Genomic DNA, 22,778 nt, shown 5'->3' on the forward strand with positions numbered 1-22,778 from the left:
AATTTGTTAGCACTGCGTAGCATTTCACCAAAAAACAAACAAAACTAAGCTGTTAGCTGGAGCAAAACATTGTGAATTGTTGGAAATAGACTAAATAGTCGAATGTATTAGACTCCTGTTAAATAAAGTATCTGTTAATGTCGAGATTGATGTTGTGGGTATTTGTGCGCGGGTTAAGCAGAACACTTAGCACCAACATAAACCATGCATTACTAAAAGAATATACTGTGCATTGCTTTACATGAACAATCAATCAATCAGATTTTATTTGTATAGCACATTTCAGCAGCAAGGCATTTCTAAGTGCTTTACATCATAACACAAAAACACAAAGTCATGCAACAGTCATGAACAAACTACAACTCAAGTTCCTTCATATTTCCAAAATGTTTCTAATGACAACTGCAGGAGTAAATCACCATTTTAGTACAAATATATTAGGTATATTATGACTATTATCCTAAAATGTAGATATATTTAATTCTTAGTATTTGCATCACCTTTAACTGCAGAAACATCAGATAATGCACCAATCACTAACATTGGTGCATCTGTTTAACAAGCCATCTCTCTTCTGCTTTGCACAGTCATTAATTCTTACAACTACCACCTTCTTTGCAAAACAGCTCCTCCCCTTTGAGACACTGCAGCTGCTTTCATTTAGATAATTGACAGAAATCATTCTGTGGCAGCTTCCTGTTTGTGTGCCAGATGAACAGCGGTTCACCGCCGCGACCCGGTGGTTCTGGATTAACCGTTATTGGGAGAATGTCAGAGCAACTCTGAGGTTTCAATGAGATTGGTGTCAGACGGGTCGCGGCGGCTGAAGCGGCTGTGATTACAGTGAAGGCTGATAAGTGATAATGAGATTAGGGTCTGCAGCGTGAGGGCAGATCCACTGATTTGGTCATTTACAGCATCTACTGAAGAGGACGGGTGAGATGCAGTGGCTTCAGTTCTCTCATTTGAAAAAAAATGGATTTAAACCATAAATAAAGACAAGTTGCATTACTAGTTGGTAGAAGTTAATTTAGAATTTTATAATCTCTGGGTAACTTTCTACATCTTTAGGTCTTATTGGACACATTTTTCTCTTTTTGGTGAGCCCTACATATTCAGTCAGAATGCATTTTGTGTCTGTCATTTGATGGTTATTCTTTAACTTATAAAAATATTTTAGTATTCAACTATTTGAATGGATTGTGTCATTTTTGTGCATGCTTATGCCAAATGCCTGGATTCTTTTAATTAGAACATAAGAAAGTGTTACTGGTACTATTTTAGTCACACCACATTTCAAATGGTTAAATATTTAAATGAGAAAGGGTTCAATCCCTGTTTTCATTTGGAACTTACATTAATGGGAAAAATAATATGATGACTTATCAAATCACAAGTTGGAGTAGTTGTTCTCACAGACAACACGTTTTAATAAAGTAAGATGCTATTGGTGCTGTATTTTTTCTGGGTAAGGGTTATGGAATGAATATGAATGTGAAGACAGCAGTGGTTTGGTGTCAGTAATGTTGATTTTTCATCAGAGAAAATATTCTGATGCTACACATTTTCTGTTTTGAAACTGCCAAACAAGAGAAATGGAGCTGCACTTTTACCCAGATGCATAAACAGATTCTACTGGACAGAGTTTTTTATCTTTATTAAGGTTTTATTTTAACCTTACAAGAAAGAAAATATGCTTTTCTACTGCAATCATGTAACTTTCTGCAGGAGTTAGTTTGACTGGATTTCCATTGAATGTTTTGCCGTTAGTCTGCTTTTTTTTAATCTTGTAGTTTTCTGAAAACGCCAAAGCCAATTGGATGAAGTATGTTTTACATACTTACAATAAATGATTGACCTTGACCTCAGTATTACAAAATTTTTGGCGCTTTTGAGTCTTAAAGATATTTTGCTACATGTGCATCATTCCAGAACTGATTGTTAAAAGGATAGAAATGCTGCATCAGGCACCAATTGATTGTGAAGAGCGACTTTTGACTAAGCGGTATTTGCAGATGGGAGCCATTAGTCAGGACATTCATTCATCTGGTTCTGGAGCTCGATCTGTAAACAAAAAAAACCCACAGACTAAAACTTCAGAAAGATAAATGTGAACATTTATAGCTACTGGTCCAGCCTAATCACTATTCTAGTGTATTTTCCACCTCAGGAGTTCCAAGGTTTTATTTATACATTGAATCAGATTGATTTGAGGAAAGTTTATTGTTTAAGAGGATCTTGGTCACCTATTCCTCATACATTTATTTTTAATGGCCAACCTTTGCAAGTATAAAAGAAACAAACATTTTGAATGCATCTTTGTACACACATTAAGGTCAGTTTAACCTGCTTTACAAGTAGATTATTTAAAGTTATATTTTATAATATATTGATAATCAACTGTCAAAAAATGTTCTTATGTGACTGCAATGATCATTATTTACCAGTAGGACGTAACTCTAATATTCTAGTTTGAAAACATGTCAACAAGTTGCTACTAGTTGATAATGTACATTCAGTAGGATCTATATGGCTACAAACTGTATCAGGAAATTGAAGTTTAAAAAAAAAATAGAAAACTGTCAAATTAACCAAATGGGTGCAAAATGAAAGCAGGTCTATTTGAAATAGGAAGAGATGAATATGAACTGGCAAATGAGTGAATAAACCCAAAGCTGGTCCAAGAGCATCTTCAATCTAATTGTGCATGCATCAAATCAGGCTTTAATTTAAATTGTAAAACATGTTTACTACTTTAAATGTACTTAAAACACGTTTCACTGGTGAACTGCATCACTTCTCTGTGCGTCTCCCTCAGTCTGGCTGTGTGTGGGACTTTAAGTGTGTGCAAGGTTGATGCCTCGCATGTATGTTTGTGTGTCTGCTGGCCTTGAGTGGGAGCCCCAAGTGCCAGACTGAGAAAGTGGAATCAGTTTTCATCCTGACAGGCAATACACCAGTTTCTGCCGCTGTGCGCCTGTGTGCGTGGTTGTGTTTTAGTGTGTCAGGCTGAAGGACAAATTCTAACAAAAAGACTTCACGGGTGCCAGAGTAACTGAAAGACCACCTAAATGAAACTGAAACTATAATCGGACTGAGGAACTAACAGAAAGAGGGAAAGGAGAATAGCTATAGTCTTTGTATTTTTTCTCCCCTCCTCCGGCTCTCACCGTTTCCTTTGAAAGTTTACGGTATTAATGAGTAAACTATGGATTGGGCACAAAACTAATCCAGGCTGTAATCAATCTGCAGGCCTCAGTTTGGGGAGGCGCAGCAACACATTTAGCTCTGTGAAATCTTGATTTTATGCAGCTTGAAATCAGCTCTTATGCTTCCCGTGGTTCACTGCTGGCTGAGAAGACCCCTGCCAACCAATGTCTGGCCTCAGTACAGATTTGCTTTCTGTGTCTCTCCACACTAAACATGTTTAAGAAAATATATAAATAGAAAGAAGGAAGGTACTTTGATCTGCAGTCTGATGCAAGCCCATGAACCTAAATGTTAACCTAATTCAAAATAAATGGTTCCTGTGTCTCATGAAGTTATTCCTTTCCTCAACGATTGCATCTGTTGTGCTTTCATTCAACCTATAAGCATATAGAAAAAGTTTTGGCATCACAGGTGTTGAATAATTTGTGAACAACCAAACGTAAGCAATGATCCACCAAAACTGAAAACACAGCTTTATGTATCAAGTAATTAATTGAAGAGTGTTGCAGATGGGATATCAGTATCTTATGTTTTGCAATCTGTGCCGGCAGATTTGCGAACTGAGTGCACACATTTTCAAACAATATCTTTGTTCAGAGAACATGATGGTGTGCCAATGTCTACAGGAATTTACAGGCCGCCCACAGTTGAGGAAATCAACTTTATTCCAAAGCGTTGTGTGAAAAACGATGCCAAAATATGCAATAAAAAAAATGCACAATATCATGGCTAAGAGGCGAGAGGGGAAGTGGTTTGTTTTTAATCCGGTCACTGAAGGTGGGAATCAAGAAGCCTGACAGCATCTTTTCTGCATCATTCCTCAAGTTGGGCCAAGTGAGAGCTACGTGGTCTAAATGCATCGTTTGTTATCCAACGACTTAGGCTGACTATAGGAAATACGGTACGTCTAACATCGCTTCAAGTGTGAGTTCTGACCCAAGGAAATAAAAAAAGAATTTGTGAAACAAAAGTTCTGTTGTGAATACAAAATATGTGCATCATTCATGAAGCCCCCATATTTTATATATCGTATGTGTACCAGAAGGAAGAATGTCAAGAAAGTCAAAATTTTATGTATTTTTTCTTCCTTTTTCCACATTTAAAAATAACCTGACCAGCTTGGGCTGAAAATTCAGACTTTGTGTGAGGTTGAAAAAAGTTGGAAATCTTTCTGAAGAATTGATGAGAATATATTGGCATTGAGAGGAATTTATGGCCAGAAACTGAAATATATCTAGAATTTGAAATATTTAACATTAACCCTCAATACGGATATAAATATATGGAAATATATCTTGACTTTAACAACCAGATTGCATGAATTTATAAATATATTACAGCTATTTTTTAATCACATGGCAACTAGTCCACTGCATACATCATGGATATTAGATATTATTGAACGTTACACCCCAAGTAATGTACATTCATCCATCAACTGAAAACATCTATATATATATTTTATTTTGATTATTTGATGCTTTTATTTGGTCAATGCTACATCTACACAGATTCCATAATTGTTGAATATATATCCAGCAGCTATAAATGACATTTACTCTTTCTGAATGAAATCTAAACCATCTACAACAGTCAGCAGTGCTTCTGCGTACGTTTGATTTTCCCATATTTTTACACATCAGACTCATTGATAAAACAATTTCAGCTGTCTGGACTAATTAGTTATATTAGTAATAGATTCTTAAAAGATTAGCTGCAGGAGAAACTTAGAAAAAAAATCAGGCTGTGCTTTGAGGGATGCAAAATAAAGAGCTTTTTCTCATCTTTCCTCTACTGTAAGGTGTCACATTCACATAACTAGTGAGAGGAAACGAAGTAAGACTCCTCAAAATAGATCAGAAATTAAACTTCAGATATATTTTTCTGGTTAAAATGAAACAGCATTTTCTTTCCAAATCCTTCTCTTCTGTAGATGGTTGTAGTTGATATTTTTAAACCAAAACCAAAATGATAAGATTGTGTTTGAGTCTTTGGGTTGGTTGTCACTTCAGACAGCCAAATATCATGTTATCAATGTTATCGGGCAAAGAAAAAATGAAATTTCAATAATCTGTTCCATTTAAAAATAAGCCATTTTAGGCTCTCAGGGGGCTGGCTGAACAAGAAGCAGTGATTGAGTGCTACATCACACCGCCTGCCCTCAACAACCTCTTCTTGCTCCATTTCCGTTCATTTTTAGTGTTTCTTATGAACCATTTCATTGCCTCACCATTGTGCCACCACATAAGCGATGACTGCACTGATTGTGACATTGGGACGTTTTTTTTCCTACTTTTGCACAAAGTAGCTGTCGAGCTGAAACCTTTTAAAAAGCATGTGTGCGAGTCAATCTAGCCGTTCTTGTGTTAGAGGCTGCAGAATGCCGTTTTTGTCTGGATGTAACTGGATGAATGGAGTAAAGTCAGGAAAGGAGAATAACAGAAACTGAGGGTCAGCTGGAAAATGTCATCGAATGAGAAGAAAAAAGGAATTTACATGAAAATAAATCCAAACTGAGGATGAATGAACAGAGATTAAGAGGATAAAAAGTGAAGAATGAAGGGAGTATATTGCAGTTTGGATGAAAGATTCTAAAAAAGGATGCAAGAACCCCACCACAAAAAAAAAGAAATAAAATGATGAATAATGAATATGTGAAAAAAGGAACCAACAGCTGAAAGGCAAATGAAGCACAGACAGAATGAGGAAGTTTAGGAAAAGTGAATGAAAGACATTACCATTTGAAAAAAACAAATGAAAATGGGAAAAATCGAGTGCAAAAGAGAAAAATACAAAATTCTACCATTGCCTCTATTTTTATTCGAATTCTGTCTTCCACATATCTTTTATCCCCAGTTGCAACACTGTTGTGACATTTACTGTTCCAAAGCAGGAAATAAAAACAGGTGGGAAAAAAAAAAGTTTTTAAAGCAAGAGGCATCAGAGGCAAACTGTTTGAACCAGACTGAAAAATTTATTCCACAAAAAGAAAAATCTCTGGCCAGCCAGTGGTTAGTGTTTTGCTTTATGGAGGCCACACGTCTGTTCAGATACCACAGGGAAAAGTTATCATCCAATTTTTATGGTGTTGTTATGGTTCATCTGGGAGCCACGCATTTTTATGTTGTTATTGTTGCAATTTTACACAGTTTGATCAAACGAGTTGCTTTAGAAATCTTGCAGCATTCAAAAATTGTGAAGCAGAAAAGAAACTACGAAGTCCTAGATGAAGACTTTAATCTGGTTAAAGATTCCACAAGAGAACAAACAGATGCAGTTGATGGACCCAACCCGAATGACCCAAATCACTTGATTGTAAAAATGACTCTACACATAATAATGCAATGATTCCTTTTGTTCACGCAACCACACACAGATCAGGGGCCACCATGTTTCAAAGGTAGAAGTAACTGTGTTCCATACGCATACTTCTGTTAAGAACATAAGAAGCAAATAACTAGAAGCAAATCAGTTCATTACTGAATTTTGTGCATGGTAAATAGCTGTCCTAACAGATTCTCCCACTTGAGCCTTCGAACACTGCAGCTTGACTGAACAGGCTTGTGTAAAATCAGAAATCTACTTCTCAGTTGTTTAAATTAACAAGGTTAAGGAGTTTCAACCAGCTGATGAACGTGACACCTACACGACTCATCTGTCAGGAAGAAGCTGAGTGGACAAAATAAAAAAAGATGGAATAAGAAACCTTTCCGTGAGGCGAGAACCAAAAGCAACCGAGATGCTGCAAAAGCTGTTTAAATGAATTCTGGGAAACTCTGAACAACAATCTGCACAAAAGCTGCACTTTGTAAAATAACAGAGCGAGAAAATAATGGAGAGAAAAATGATGAAGCAGCAAAAGAAGTACTTGTAAAACATTGCGTCATACGTTAGCATTCACGCACACACTTTGAGCAGATGTTCTGTTGGATTCATTTTTATTTCTTTGTGCCTTTGATTGTAATGAGACACAGCTGGAAAGTGAATCAGTCCATGTTAATTTCACAATGCAACGCCTTTGCTGAAGCTGAATACATGGCACCATTTGTTTTTGTAATGACACCGCATCTATTGGTAAAAAAAGGAGAGCACTGACTCATGTTGAATGATAGTTTAACAGTATCTTCAACCACAATCAGCTCATAGCAGCCATCCTAAAGAAAAACAGGCAACAACAAACGGAGGGAAAAAAAAGAGTCCCTGCACATTATTAATATAGCAACAAGCCAAAATAAAACTACATTGAGAATTTATTGATTTCCTGTTTTTGTAGTGGTGGCCTATGGCCTCTGCTTCTGTTCTCTTTTTCTGAAAGTACACTCAAACAGACAAGGACACAACTGCACTTATTTTGCAATTTCATTACATCTGCAGCTGCACTTGAGGACCATAACCTCGCCACTGCAATCTAACAACCTGAAGAGCAACTTTGCATTTGAAAAGAAAAAAAAGCTGACCCTTATGGCTGAAAAACCAGTGAGGTTTCTTTGAGGCTTTTAGCACAAACACAAAAGTCAGTTCACAAGGAGACCTGCATGGTGTATTGACACAACAGATGCCTGGAATATGGAGGCCATAAGTTCCTGATGCAGCTGTTTAGGATTTGGCACAATAACTCCTCCTCCTGTTTCGGCCATTTCCTGGAGGAGAAATATGGCGGCCAAGAAATATCCCCCCCCCAAAAAAAGGTAAATCAAGCTCCTCATTCACTGATTGGTTCATTTACATCATCTGTTAATTGAGAGGACGACAGTGGGTGTAATTTAAGGCCAAACTCAAATATATTAATTTCCTTTAAACCAATAAAAAATATTCTAAAAAAACAAAAGATTTAATGTCAAGAGCAAGAAATGTATATGTTTTTAAACCGTTTAAAAATATGTGATTTCTACTGTAAATTCCTGAATTTTTTCCCCCTTCATTTCCATCTTTTTGTGATCATAATTGTTACAGTTTGATTTAAATGCAATGGTTGCATGAGTCAAATTTGCTGAAAAGTACAAACATCTGTACAGCAGTTTTTTCTTATTAATCCGTATGAAGATGCAACTTTAAATACACTGGGATGCAAAGGTTAACTGTACTTACAGTATTAAAATATGCTGTGTCTCATCTGTGGCTCTTCCAGCTGCAGAGGCGACAGTGACGTGAAGAACAAGTCAAGAGGCGGGGGTGAACCCCCTCAGATGTCCTGCAAAAACAGAAAACAGAAGTTTACTTATGAGTTTTAATTTTTTATACTTAAACAACAGATTAGAAACAAATTATGCTCATACTCTCAGAAGTCAGATAATTTCAAAAATGTTTCCTTTTGGTGGAATGGTGTTTGGGTTTGGCCAATGAAACACCAAAGTGGAGATAAGGCTGTTTTTTTGGTTTAAGGTCTATGTGAAATGGATTCTATTGAATATTCAGAGAAAAGTTCAGTGAGGATGTGTGCAACTTTTCATGTCCTTCCAACAAATTATTTTATTCACAGTGATGTACTTTTATCTTCAAATTTAGGACAATTCAACCAATTACAACACCCATTTGAATCAGCAAACAGGCTCATTAAGAAAATGTTTTAAAATTCACTCATGTAATTTAAAGTAGTTAATACAAACCCCTCCGTTAGTTTGTTTTTAAAAAGACTAAACTGAAACGTGATAAGCTCAGTTAGAAATGAACACCTCCATCTACACAAAGCAAGGATAAAAGAAAACGCGACCCCTTTCAGTTCAAGGGGTTTGAGTATCAGGAGATTATAATATATATGATCTGATCTCTATCAGATTCTAAGATTATTTCAATCTCACTCTGTTGAACAATTATTCGTATCTTTACTTAGCAATAATAAAGTGAAAAAATGAAATGTCTGTGTGAAAAACAAAGTCTGCTAAAGCATGCTGCACCTTTCCATCTTGAAGTAGCCCTTTTCTTTATGACACCATCAGCCTTTCATGCTGTTGTGGGAGAGTTCTGGTTCAATCTCCTCAACAAGATTGCTTGTATGACCCATTGCTGGACATGCTGCCTCACATTTTGACTCTGGGATTCTTTTGTATACAATAGAAATCATCCATCACTGAAAGGTGCACAGGTTGTGTGACTGCAAAGCAAACTCACATTTAAAACACTTACACTCCTGTGCTGGTATGCGGTGGTGCTACATTTGATTTTATTTAAAAAAATTAAAAAATAAGTAGTGCTATACTATACAGACAAATATCCTTACTTTGATTTCATCCGAGCAAAATATATTGTTTCAGAGACAGTGTTTCAGTTAATGTAGATTCATCTCAAACCATAGGAGTTAAATCTAACTGCACTGGCAAGAACTTTAACATTCAGCTGAAGCTTGTATGAACTGAGACAGAACTCTTGAATTTTCCTTTACGATTTCAACCAGGAGTAAATTTGTTGGGATGTTAATATTAGAGAATTTTGACAATTATCTTGATACATTTCTATTTATGAAAAAAGATCAAATAAAATTTTCACTGAAAACCAATTAACTTAATGGAAAATGGTCTTCCAACTTTACCTGCTGATCAACACGACTGTCCGGCTTCAGATCATTTTCGTACAATAATCACATAACCAAATCCATTCAGTGCTTCAAATACAAACAAGTTGTCAAACACCATCTTCCACATGTTTTCTAAATCAGATTCTGCTGAGGAACACATTTCTCACATCAGACGGCTCCTGGAAGATCATGCCGTGTGCCTGCTCTCCACTGTGAACCACAGGGTCCTGCAGCTGTCTTTGCTTTGCATCATATCATTATGTCACACTCGTTCAGCAACCCCAAGCAAGTTTCAGTCTACCTCCCAATGAGAGCAGGAGTGCAATAATATTGGTGGGATGACTTAAAGTCAGGAACGGAGCTTTGCATGTACCCCAACAAGCTCTGTTGAATGTCTTTCTCTAAAGTTTCAAAAAATAAAAAATATCCCACATAACCATTATTGGTGGAAGTATTTTATTCTGCGTATGGCAACACATCAAATGACAAAAGTGTGCAGATTAAAAGAGGCCTCAAATTACATATAGAAAGGATTTGTCCCATGTTGCCACCAGGCAAGATTCTTCACGTTCTGGAACTAATCAGATTACTCTGCCTGGAGGATTGTAGTTCGAGTCTCTGGAGGATTGAAATCTCATCTGGTGGCAGAACTCCAGATCGAAGGAAATCTAATCAGAAGGCGTTTGGCACGAGGCGAATCCCAAAGCTGGCTTTCATTCATGAAGAAGCAAGAAGAAGAGCCAAGGGGAGATCGACACACGTAAATTAGATCAACACGCAGGGGGGAAGAGAAGGAATTAATATCCGAGATGTTCCTACCTTACAGTGAATCGTCTAAAGGTATGCAAGGGTTTTGCATACCTTGCAAAACCCTTGCAAGGTATGCAAAACCTTGCAAGGGTTTTGCAAGGTTTTGCAAAACCTTGCACCGAACTCATTTCAAATCAGAGTTCGGTGCAAGTGCAATTCTCTCCACCTCAACTTTTGTGCCATCTATCCCGTGAAATTCTTAAGACTAAAAGGTTAATAATCTTTTTAGCCAAACAGGAGTTGTAAAAAATGGGAGGTCATGATTTAAGGTTGACCCAACAAGTTCAAACAGGGTAAGATCAGTGAAGAATCTAGAACAGAAGAAAATACAAAGGGGAGCAGGAATTAAGTGCAGACACAAAGTCATCTAGCACAACTTTAAAAAAGTAACAAAAGAGAGAACTCCCAGCTACCACTAATCTATTTTAGAACATTAATGTTTGTCATGCAGCTCTCAACTGAACTGATTTAAATTAATAAAAACATAATGGATACTGGAGTAAAAAACTGAAGTGTAAATGGCTACCTGTAGCATCCAATTAACCCAAACACAATACATTGTATTGTGGAAGGGATCTCTGTAGATGAGACTGGATGAACAGCTGCTAGTTGTTTTTACATACAGCTGACACAATAGTTTGATGAAATAAGAGGTTTAAACATCTTTTATTCTCAAATATGAGTATAGTCTTATTTTAAACTGTCTCATCAACATTAAGTGTTCAAGAGGTTTTATTGTTGCATGATGTATTGAGGCATTGACTATGCCTCCTTATGTTACTTTATTCTTTGGAAAATATTCAACCCAATCTCTATTCAATTCTATAATTTTCACCACATTTGAGAAAAAAAATATATTTTTAACTGCCTATAATAGTTTTGTGTTTTCTTGATCAGAGTGTACCTAAAGCATATCAAACTGTAATGTTTGTGAACCTTTCCATCTCTACTGCTTACACCTTTACACCACCTTGTTTTAGTACAGGTAAACTCACAACATCCAAATCAGATCAAAAACACAGCTGTGACAGTAAAATACAAAATGGGGTAAATAACTGCTTGATTATTTCAAAAGTCAATGGTTGTTGTCCAAGTTTGTGGAATACACAAATAGCAATTTATGTTTGTAAAACATGGCCACTAAGTATCTACAAATCAAACGATTCAAGCTAATAAAACCCACTGTCCCTCTGATTTGGATTACAAGGGGAAACAATACTGATCACACAGTGGGTACAGTTTAACATTTTGTTCTTGGAAACAAAAAAGGTGGCCAGTTCCAAGCAGACACTGGTGGTTCCAATTCTATGAGCCTGCCAAAACACTTTGTGATGGCAGATATATGCTGGCAGGAAGTCAAAAGTTAAAGTTCTAATAAATCCACCTGCTGTTCCTTCAGCTGTTCAAGAGCCGAGTTTTTTAACCAACATGCACAGTTTGTTCCATTAGAAAACAAGCCGTCTATCAGAAATATGCCCAAAATATTCCTGCGCAGCGGTTCTCTTTACCAAGAGAGAGCTGAGAAAGAGTGAAAACAAACCAAACAAGGTGGGACTACTGCATAAAACTCCTTTGTCACAGCTGGGAAGGAACTGAGGGAGGCAAAGTAAGGATGTTGTTTCAATAACACTCATTTTTAGAACAAATTGCCAGCTTGCAGTTGGTCTCTTAAGTGCAGCCATATTGTGTTGCGTAACTCCCCCATTTAGACCCTCGTTTGGTCAGACCACTTTTTAAAAAAAAACACACTCAGGTATAGCATGAAATATTTATGCCTGAACTTAAAAAGTTTGTTCACATGACTAAATTTTCACTAAAGAGAAACCAAAGATGTGACCAATGAAACAATCAATCTGATGGGTAATGATGGGAAAATCCAATGTGTTCCATGAGCCTGTATTTTTGTGTTATGATGTAAAGCACTTTGAAATGCCTTGTTGCTGAAAGGTGCTATACAAATAAAATTGATTGATTGACCATCCATAATACTCAGATTGAGGGGGTGAGGAAGTGTGTGTGGGAGTGTATGTATAAGTGAGTTGAATGTGTGAGGATGGGGACATACTGAAGATGTGCAAGAATATTTATATAAATTTGGAGGTTGCAAGGTTGTTTATAAACACGTAAAAAGGAAAATGTATGTAATTTTTATATCTCGACTTATGAATTTTATGCACTTTAATGCTTAAAAATGCTCAAACAGGCACTAATGATGTGAATTAAGTAGTCTGGGTGAAACGGATCAGCTACAGACGTGTTCTGTTCCATTTGTGTGCAATTTTCATGTCAACTAAACAAATATATTAAATAAAATTAGTTCTTTCTATTTGAGATTGAGTTGTAGAGGCTTTGAGCCAAAATAATTGTATGGTCTAACTGAAATTGAAGTTTAGTGCAAAAGGTTTGGTGAGTTAAAAATTGGGTTTTCCTTTTCCTCACAATTACTAATCCAAAGGCAATGCAAGTTCAGAACAGATTTAAGGTCCCTTAAGGAAATTCCAGGCCTGCCCTCAAGTTTGTTTCCAGTGGTGGAAGTCCTCACCTCATCTGTAAGGTTTTGCTTGAGAGGAAGCTCAGTTCAGCTTCTTACAGCTGAGATCTTGCTGTCGGAGCCACAATCTAAATGTAATGACTACAAATGGGATCGAAATAAAGACGGAGTTTGTTTTCTGGCTCAGCTCTTCACAGCGAAGCATTGAAAGCATTATTACAGAGAAAAGCCTATTCTGTCTACTCATCCCCCACTTTAAAAAGCTGTGCAATTTTAAAGCAGAAATGTGTTTCTCTAGCAAACTATAGAACATCTTACAATTAAGTGTTGATGAGCAGCTCCTCATGACCCCAAATAGTATGTAGGTCATGTACAATTAGATCTCATGTTAGAGCAATTATACTATTAGCTCCCCAGCAGTCATAAATAAAAAATAATAATAATAAAACACTTTTTAAGGGCATGACTCGTGCTATCTAACATTTACTGCAACATAGCTAAGTTTAGGAATTTTGGCAAAAATCAAATCCTGAATAACTGAGGCTTTCTGGGTTTCATTGTTTTATATTCGTGGGTAGGAAACGTGAAGAGAGACTAATCGGTTAGTCAGAAAGGTTTCACTTTATTAAGTGATGGCAGCCATGCAGGCTTGTCATTCTTAAAGAAGGCCCTCTGATTGGCCATGGTCTTTGGGTTCCATAGATACGATTATGATGCTTCATGTCTTCACGTCTTTGAGGTTGAGGCCGTTATGTTTGTTCTTCTGTTTGAGCCTCAGTCAGTAAACATATTAAACCTCTCAACAACAAATCTGATCTTTATCGCCCGGCTCAGGCACGCACAGAAAAACACACAACAAGGCAAATGGGCCGAGTCAGATTTTCATCTGTTTGTCCTGCAATAATCCCATATGTGATCTTTCCATGGGTTAATCCCCTGTGCCTCTATCCATCTGCTGTTGTAGATTTACTTTCATCACTACACAGACATTTACTCAACTTCTTTATCTATCCTTCTCCTCCTCTGCTGTTTAACCCCCAAACTTCCATCATTTTCTCTTCAATTTCACAGTGGTACTTCATTTTTCCCTTCTTTTTGACTGTCTCTCACTCTCTTTCTTTCAGTTTTATGACTTTATGTAATCACTGTAAATCCCAACAGGCTAAAAGCTTTATTGGCAGGAGATCTGTGTTCGTGCCACCATAGCATTCAGAGCAACACAACAAACAGCAAATAAGATTTACCAAAGAGAGCGTCTCTGCAGTTCCAATAAAAATACGTCAAAGGATCCTTAATGGCGTTCAGACTTAGCAGGACTGCAGCTGTGGTTTATTGGTCCTCTAATGGCCCTTAAACCTGTCTACAGACTTCATTCATCATCATGCTGCTTGAACAACATTCAGATCTTTATGAAAGAGGATGTTCGAAACGTCAATGTTTGCAGCTCTATTTGAGCGTCGTTAGTTATATAAAATGACGAATAATCATTCAAGATTACACAAACACCACAAAAATTTAATTGTGAGGCTACGGATAAAGTTAAAATAAATAAAAAATAAATCCTACAACAGATCTTTTGCACATGTTGTATGTTTTTTCCTCAATTGATAGGCTTTTCTTGTCTCTAACATTCTGAAAGGTTGAAAACTCTGCCCTGATTGGTCAGCAGGACAATAATAGACAAATATGAATAGGGTCTGTATTTGGGAATTACATAATTGAAAATGATGTCATTAAGTTTGCATTATCCTAACCTATCTCTTTGGTAAACAAAGAAAAACACCTGAAAAAAAGCTGTTCACCAAGTTTACCTTCTGTGAGAGAAAAATCCTTCTTTTGAAGTAATATTAACTTTTTTCCACACACACATTCTGGAGGAAAGGTAAAAGAGTAGTCTCTTCAAATAAACTAAAATATTTATAGATCGTGTATGAACTCAGTACAACTGGAAAAAATAAATATATCTGAGCTGATCTAATGGAACATTGATTTTAGAAACCATAAGTGAGAGTGTTGCCTCTTTGAGGCTTTGAGTTGCAGAAGGGAAGGTTCTGGTTGGGTTCTGTTTTAGGCACCAAGCAGCAGCTCAGGTTACCCAGCCTTCTGGGAGTCTCCGAATGGTTTCCTGGAAGGGAAGCCGACTGATTGTTCGATTGTGCTCCTTTACAACTCTTGCCCGACTTGGCAGTGACCAATTTACCAGGAGGGGTCCGATTAGGACGGACGCAGCCCCTGAGCTGAATCAAGCTGTGCTTTTTTTCTTGTTGGATTTTTGTGCTCGGCTTGTGATATCCATAACAGACAATGATCAAACACCAGGTGGCTCACGTGGGACCAAACGGACTAACCAAACGTCCCTAATCAGACTTTTGGTTTTATTTCTTGGACACTCAGGTGAAAAAATAGGCCAAGCTCTCAACTGATCACCACCTGGCAGGACATTGGATTGGCAGGGGAAGCTTGAGGACAGACCTGCTGAATCAAAATGAGTGGGAAGGGTGAAGAATGAACGCCTGGAGGTGGACCCTTCAAGAAATCCATGATTTATCCCTCCAGAAGAGCTCCTCTAAAGATGGGAAGTCAGCGGCATGGATTAAAAAGAGGCACCTATTTAAGCTGTGGCCTGAAATTCACAGGTGTGTCCTGGGACAGCAATTAGAAAAGAGAAAGGAGGACTTTTTATGTCAAATCTTTTGCTAGCTTATATTATTTAATTTGTTTTTTTTATTTAGCTTCTTTCTTTTTGCATTTTAACAGCTTTCTATACTTCAAAAATTACTCAGACTCTATTTTTTTCCTTTGGATTCATCTTTTCAGATTTCTATATGCAGTATGTATTATACATTGTTTTTTTATATATGGGTCTTAAGATTACTGTTGAACCTGATGCAAATACTTTGGTCCCTTTCTCTATTATTTAATGGTCATCATCATCATCATCATCTCATGATGTGATCCGTCCAAAACAACAGCCCCAACTCTTGTCCCACGTTTCCATGGTGATGTAAAAAATGGAAAGCTAATGAGCTGGATCCTTGTTGGATCATGAAGTATTGAATCATTCCTGTCTCTTCTCTCTTTCCTTACCCATCTGTTTGAATTATCTCATCATTTCTTTAATTAGATTCTGTCAAGTTTTCCTTCTCAAACTCGACTTCCTTTCCATTTTCTACTTTTCCCCCATCCTTGTCCGTGTCATCTTCAGCTATCATGAAAAGTCAGCTTCAGGCTCTTTATTATTCAACAAAGAACTATTATCTACTCTTACTTTACTATCCATTTTGTGAACCAATTTTTAGTTTTTTTTTCCTTCTAATCTTATCTTAAATGTATGTTGTTGATCAATATTCCCATTATGTTCATTTCCTCAGTTTTTTGTAATTAATTTTCCCTTTTTATTCAACCTGAGCCATTTCCATCTGATGTTAAATTCAGTACTTGTCTCAATAACTTCAAATAACTTATGCTTTAATTTTAAAAAGATCAGACAGATTCCTAAAATACAATTGTTTAAAACACCAAATCTTTTACACTGCAGAGATTTCTAAAGTTTGGCTTTGGCCTCATCTTTGATAATTTGGTTCCATGTTAAAACAATACACAGCTGGTCTATTTTTAGTCTAGTTTATTATTCAAATAATTGAACACTAATGCAAAACGGTAAATGGAAATCTACTTAAACTACATATTTTTTCTTTCTTTGTGACGCCATGCCTATGTAACAATAAATGCATCTTATAAGAAAAAATAATAAAATAGCATCTGAAACTATTGTGTACGTTTTAAATGTTAGCTAGATAAATAATAGGTCTTATTTAAATAAGGACAAATTCTCCATCTTCCACTCCCTGCTCAGCCATTCTTATTCTTTAATTTCTGAAAATCATTTTCTTGTCAGCTCATCTATTCAACCATTTATGATTTTTGTCACTGATGAATTCATTAATTCAGTTTCTTTCCTTATTACCCCAAACTCTGACAGATCATCATCTTGTCTCCGTCAGTCTCCATCTCACGAAATCCATCTGCTAATGAACATCCTATAACTCCAAATCATCTGTCCAAACCTAATGTCCGTTTTTCCATCTTCTGTGTTTTTCCCATATTTTTAAATAGTCTATCTTTATGTTTAATTGCATTATTATTACTACATTTATAGACTAAATATAGAATTTTCATTTACAGTTTTTTTTCAAACTATAAATGTCAAATTTCATGCAGATCCCATTCATTACCAATGCAGGTTTGCAGACTGTGACCCACCATCTATCCTGCCTGTCAAATGTAAAAGGACTTATTGATGTTTTCTCGAACATTTGAAGTGCAAAGATAGTGTAACAAAGGACTGGAATATTTTAAAACTTTTCAAGCCATTTTTTTGTTCTTCTGCCTGTAAAATACAAATCCAAGTCTCGTTTTCTTTTTAATGTTACGTGCAATCAGAAAGGCCATAAGCACCAACCCACCCGGTCAATGACAAAACCACAAATCAACGTTTTCTTCTGCTGCTGCTACTTCTGCTGCTATGATCAAATCAGTACTTCACAGTCTTCACCTTGTGAAAAGCGTTACAAGTACTCTTCCATCCCTCTGATTCCACATGCGGTGTTTTTTTTTTTTCTTCAATTTTTTCTCATGGTTTCTGTGTTTCCCTCTGACTTGTTTCTTCTTTTATTCTGAAGTTACACTACAGAATATACAGAATAAGCTACAATATTACTTGACTAACAAGGGTCAATCCATCACAGGATTATCTTTATAAAATGACTTGTCTCAGAAACAAAGAATGCAAAGAGAAAACCCCAACACATCTCTAAAAAAACAGTAATCGACTTTGAGTAATCAATGGGTAATATAAAATCTTTTGATCAAACAGTAATCCATTATTCAGTCAGACAAAAGTTAAGTGCTAAAATGGAAATAACTGAAAACCTTCTGAGCATCTTTTGTAAACAGACAAAGCAGGAAGCAAATAATTCATTATTTAGCAAAGTGACAGAAAAATGTCAGCATATTTTTCCATTCTTCAGAATTCAAACACAGTTATGAGACTTTTTAAAAATGAAACTGCTTAAATGTCTTCATATTGGTGGTTATTTTCAGCAGCTCTGAGAAAACAAAATATGTCATTTGAAAATCTAAATATTTAATAGCTGCAGTCTATTTCAGTCTTTATTTCAGTTTGTTTAGTTTCAAAGAAAAAGACTCAAACCTCAAGAGCTCTTGAAAAATGTCAGACATGCGGCACCAATATGAAAGAAGCTGAGACAAACATTTTCTTGCTGGATGCAGAAATATACAGTCTCACACTGAACATACAAATTCAGTTCAGTTTAAGGAAAAGCTGTCAGGTACTCAGTGTGTGCAGAAATGCACTAACTGTTCTGTAGCTCTGCTATGTGAAAGATGGGGACCGGTTTCCTCATGACAGCTACCTGATTTATTCATGTATTGTCTTTAGCAATGTGTCTGCAATATGAAGACACTTTAGTCCATTAGGTTCTTCCTCCCATGACACCCAGAATCAAAGTATCAGTCTAAAAAGAGAGGGAGAGACCTTTGCTTCATGTTTTCCCCCTTTCTACCTCTGCATACCTTTAGTTTAAGGAAAAAACATAAAAACAAAAAAGCATATAGAAACATCTAGCTATATAGAAACTGCACAAATAGCTATACAAATCAAAAAGATACAAAGAAGCCAAATGAGCTGGTTGTTTTAGACAAGAAAACTCTTTCAGGAACTAAAACTTTCCAAGATGTTGATAATACTTCCATCGATTTCCAACATAATCAGGATGTCTCTTATAAACCAGAATGGTCACTGCACAATGGAAACAACAAGCCTCAAGAACTCAATGAACACATAAGACTTAAAAGATTAATTCTGCACGGCTGATTGGATGGCATGTCACACAACAGATGGACAGCGACTCAAAACAGACTGAAAGCAGATCAGGAGTTTCTCAAGAAAAAACTACCAGAATATCCTACAGCTGTCAGGTCAGCCATGTCATCTCAACCTGAACAGTGAGCACACACTTCTAGTTCATCCATAGGTAAAAGAGTCATTAATATACAATTAAATAGAAGTTATGTTGAACTGTGGATTTCTCTGGAGGTCATTATGAAAAAGGCCGTATACTGTACTGTTTCAGCTACATCAAGAATAATTTGAGAAAAAAAATATATTTTCCTCCTTCACAGCAGTTCAAGACAGCCAGACAAGACTTCCTGTAAGTTTCTAGACTGGACTTCTAAACTTTAGGACTATTACATGCCTGAAATTTAGATTTTTAGAATCTAGAAATGTTTAACATCCAACAGAAACCCTATCAGGTTACTCACAAACATGGAGAAAAAGAAAAGAATCCAACATTTTAAAGTTTAAGTGGTGCTTTCTACTGCAGCCAGAATGTTAAAAGTATGGAAAAACAGATTTAAGGGACATTCAGAGAAGAGTAGACTGACTCTACAACCAGCTTTGCCCCCTGTAGCCTAGGGTTGTGGGTTGGCAGTTAAAGAATCCAGCTGATTCTCAACTGAGCAGATTACAAGTAATACAGGAGGGGGCATGGATCACATAGGCATATGATTGGTGTAAAAGCTTTGGGGATTATTGTAGTCTTTCTAGACGTCAGTGGTTGTGAGGGCAGAACCCAGATGAACTCTCCCTTATATTCTACAAGTGCATGTAATAGCTCTGTAGTTTTGTCATTTCACTGTGAAAGACAGATGGGCAGGAGGTGGTAATACAGGCCCAGTCCTTAGGATTACATTGGAAATATAAAAGAAAAAAAAAATGCTAAAAAGTGAAACAAAATGACATAACAGAGCAGGTGAGGTCATACAAGTAGAGCTCAAACAATGGGAAATAATCAGTGGAGATGAGGGAAAACATTTCCAATATAGAATGAAAACATATATCAAAATCTTCTTGAATTTAAGAGCTTACATTTACTTTAATTAATTTCTCATTGGGGGCAGTAAAGAGGTCAGGAGACCATCCCAGTGGTGATTATTGGGTGAGAGGCGGGATGCATCTTGAACGGGTCACGGGTTAAACACAGGTAAAATAAAATAAAAATTACCGATGTTTTTAAAAAACCTCATATTTTAAAACAACCCCAAATTATTAAAAACCCAAACACAGAGAGCAGATGTAAGATTAGTAATAGAATCTGTAAAAATTTATTGTTTCACAAAAGTGACATTTATTTTCATCCTTGTGAATCAAGGATGAAACATCTTCTTTGTGAAGATGTTAGTTGGTATGTTAAGCTTCATCTTAAATTATGTAAAAAACATGTATGGATAATTACTATAGCTGTGACAATTGGAAGACAAAGACAAATTGGAAGAACAGATCTGGGTCAAACTGCCAGTTCATATCCATACGAACTTCACCATTTCATCCCAACCCATTTCCATTTTTTCTCCTAAAAAGAGCATATTTCTTATACATTTACACAGAAGTTAACTTCAATTAGCAATTAAGTAATTGATGCTAAATAGTTATGAAATTTTATAAATGTATCTAATCTGAGTGTATATTATTTACAGAAGATTTTATATTGCACTAGTTCCATTGATTGCTGTTCTGATCGGTTTGGACAGTTTCATTCTTATCAAAAATTAGCTTGATTGAACCAAAATAACTATAGGTAGAAGTTTTTCTTCACTTCTATCCAAATATTGTATATAAAGATTAATATGTTGGCATATAATAAAACTCCCTAATATGAAAAAAATTGTTATGTGTCTGAAAATCATCCAAAATCAACAAACCTACAAAAAGCAAAAGGCCAAATCACCAGCATCTTAGGTGCCTTTTTCCAGTTCAACCCTTAAATCAGTACAAAGATTTTAATATATATATATATATTTGGTCATAAAATATGCTTTCAGTTCCTTCAAACATGAGGAGAAATGAGATTATGTGTGACCAGTACCTGATGACCCAGAGACTTTATGATCTACTCAATTCAAAGAGAAATCCAGATCAAAGTGAGCAAATACTTTGGTACTAAACATGAATATAGGATTACTTTACAACTGTCCCTGCAATGAAATACTCTGTATGCCAGTTGAATCTTTTTCCAATTCTCTGATACAAACAGCATCTCACTGATATGAGAATGATGTGATGAAAGATCTTATAAGTCTCACATCACTGTTTGAAGAAAACACAAAGCGGTTCATTCAGAAAAAGAAAAGGCTTTTTCATCTTACTCTCATTCTTTGAAGCAAAGGTTGCGTTTTAGTCCCCCAAAATGTCTGTGTCACTCATTGTGGTAAATAATAACAGTGACTAAGTGAACAGCTCGGCCTGCAGCGGGGTTTAAATCTCTGCTAAACCTCCCGATTTGATCTGGTTCCAGCCGAGCAGCGTTATTGCTGCTGAGCGTCACCTCCATCTGTCGCTCAGCTTTTCGTCGCCGTCGAGCGGCGGCGAGCTGATCCGTCACTAAGGAGACGACAGCACCTGAGCACAACTGTCAACACATCACTGTCAGTTCTAGGCACTGAGGTGTACATCATGTATTAAACCAGGATCCAGATTATTTTTAAATAAAACTGTACATTCAGTATGACAACTTGAAGTACTGATTTCTCATCATCAGAATCTTTAGAAACTTTAGTGGAATTAAACCGTCGCTAAATACACGCTACGTTTCTCTGCTGGTCTGGGAGAGCCTTGTGATTCAATCATGTATAATTTATTCATTCAATGACAACCTTCTGATGGATGTTGTCAACTCTGAAGTAAGAATGCATACTTGTTGGCTTCAAAGTAATGCAAATTAGTCATGTATTCTTTTCAAACGTTCATCTTATTGACCAAAACCAATAATAAAAGTGTTTAAACTGCCAATGAAGCCGGTAAGTTCATGGGCCGAGTTTGTGTTTACTCTGTAAACAAGCTGGATTCAAACAACGATTATCATTTTAAAATCTTTGAAATTGTTATTTAAAGCATGGGTGGATTCTTCATGACTTCAATTAGTATATTGAGAAAACAAAATAAAACTATTTTAATGCTTTTTCTCTGTTTCTACTCTAGTGGCTTGTTCCTGGTTTACCCGTGACACATTACAATTTTGTTTTAAACATCAGTTATTGCTGATAAAATATTTAAAAAAAGCAATGAAAGGAGGGATGTTATCCTTATTCATTAAACGCAACAAAGCCAAGAACTCCCATCTTTCAATCCAACAACAAGACAATATGCACTACCTTGAGTTTAACATTTGACAAACTTTCCTTCATGTTTTTGTTTTCTAAAAGAATGCTACTACAAAGGCCGAAGCCCATTTCTTTCTTCCTTGTTTTCTAGTCATTAGAGAAATAAAGAGACAAAACAAAACAATGGAATCGGCTCATCAGACCACAAAGAAAACCAGAAGCTGCTATAGGTTAAAAAAAAAAAAGGGAATGTCGGTGCATCTCTTTGAATTAGATGCAAGAGTAGGTGCTGAAGTGACCGAACTTTTCTAGTGTTGCAGAGTTTAAAGTAGCCCAGCTTTACCTCTACATCATCTGGAGCTTCTGGTCAGCTGGCTAAGTTAACGCTCTAACCATTTTCTTACTCTTACAAAAGAGCCTGTTCAGATCTCTGGCTGTGAAAAACAGATAGCGGTGATGTGAAACTGACTAAATGAATACTTGAGATAGTCCTCACACATAGACACTGTTTGGAAGAAGTCCCAGGAAAACCTTTGCTTCCCGCAGCAATTCAAGAGAAGCAACCTACCAAAA

The 22,778-nt window shown here is 36.4% G+C and overlaps 1 protein-coding gene across 2 annotated transcripts in view; it reads right to left on the minus strand.

Moving 5' to 3' along the window:
• LOC116731536 (semaphorin-6D-like) overlaps positions 1-22,778 on the minus strand; it is a 162,805-nt gene that overhangs the window by 66,263 nt on the left and 73,764 nt on the right. For both annotated transcript variants that reach the window (XM_032581348.1, XM_032581347.1), the window contains exon 3: positions 8,299-8,401. The gene's annotated coding sequence lies outside the window, so the exon portion shown is untranslated. The remainder of the gene's footprint in view (positions 1-8,298; positions 8,402-22,778) is intronic.

Source organism: Xiphophorus hellerii, chromosome 13, assembly GCF_003331165.1.
Source record: "Xiphophorus hellerii strain 12219 chromosome 13, Xiphophorus_hellerii-4.1, whole genome shotgun sequence".
Taxonomy (NCBI): domain Eukaryota; kingdom Metazoa; phylum Chordata; class Actinopteri; order Cyprinodontiformes; family Poeciliidae; genus Xiphophorus; species Xiphophorus hellerii.